This window comes from Macrosteles quadrilineatus, unplaced genomic scaffold (assembly GCF_028750875.1).
Source record: "Macrosteles quadrilineatus isolate MER2022 unplaced genomic scaffold, UCM_ALF_1.0 Scaffold_2__2_contigs__length_208266976, whole genome shotgun sequence".
NCBI classification, from domain to species: Eukaryota; Metazoa; Arthropoda; class Insecta; order Hemiptera; family Cicadellidae; genus Macrosteles; species Macrosteles quadrilineatus.
In genome coordinates this window covers 205,167,919-205,169,374 of record NW_026542595.1, presented here as the reverse complement: position 1 = coordinate 205,169,374, position 1,456 = coordinate 205,167,919, and positions in this window count along the sequence as shown.

The window sequence follows — 1,456 nt, the reverse complement described above, 5'->3', positions numbered from 1 at the left end:
TTAATTTTGTTGCAGTAACTGACGACTACATCAACATCAACAACAACAGAAACAGACCGCCAAAACTCAGCTTTAGGTCGTTTTGTTTGGCATAACATCTGGAGGTAGTCACTTAGAGATTATCTATAGTGTTGTATGGAGTTATATGTTTCAGAAAGTCATTATAATTAATTTGCGATTGGAATAATACATGTTGACATCGGCTGTAGACACTGAGATTAGTGGTATACCATTATATTACAAAATCCATGGTTTGTATTTGTATGCACATATTAATATTTTTTACAATTAATTTATTTAACTTTTAGCTTTTAAACACTAATAATGTATACAAACGCTAAAAACAAATTAATTCAATTTAAAACAGATACAGACAAAACATTATTTATATTTATTTTATAAGAAAACCCACCTTTTACAATTTATGCATATTCTCACAGGTTGGCCTACCATACGGGGACAGCTCACTTACTCTACAGATCATAGACTATACGAGCTTTGTAAATAATATTGAAGGTTCACTTGCACTACAGGCTCGTATACTATACGAGCCTATCGAAAATAAAAAATAAATGAAGAGGGTTCACTTACTCTACAAATCATTGTGCCTATGAGCCTCGTGTATTATATTTAAAAATACAGTAGGAAGGTTCGCTTACTCTACAGATCATAGTGACTATGAGCCAAGCGTACGAATTATTTGATAATTCAGGAATCGGCTCGTATAGTATACGAGCCAAAATCATGAATCAATATAAATTATAGGAATAGGCTCGTATACTATACGAGCCTGCAGAAAAATATTAGATGGCTCACTTACACTACAGATCATTGGCACAATGAGCTGTAGAGTAAGTGAACCCTCTTCAAAATATTAGATGGTTCACTTACTCTACGGCTCATTTAGCTACTCGTTGCAAGGTTTGCGTTCGTGAAACTCTAGGCGCTATGCCCGGCTTTGACTGCTGCGACTGCCTACATAAGTGTATTGCATCACCTCAATTATTTATTAACACGAAATAAATAAGTATGCGCAAGTAAATTTATTACATTTTTGGACTGAATACTTCAAAAATGGAGGGAGCGTGACTTTAATGTTTAATTTAATTAAACGTTATAGAATAAAACATATTTTGAGTGATATCGGGTAATATAATACACACTTGTATGATCCAGATACAGATCTACAGACAAAACCTGTGGTCCGATTTAGATTAAATTTGGTATCTGGCTTTATCCACGAGTCACTAATTTTTTAAGCATGGGTTGAGAAATAATGGCAAAAATTTATAAAAACAGTTCACCGGTTTAACATATTTCTCAGTTAGCCTATTGTAAGTTGCAAAATAAATTGTATACCTACAAAAGCATTTGTGTACACAGAAAATATAGAGGACTAGATGTATACAGAAGATATATAAAAAATACAATACGCATACAACTATCAACGTTTACT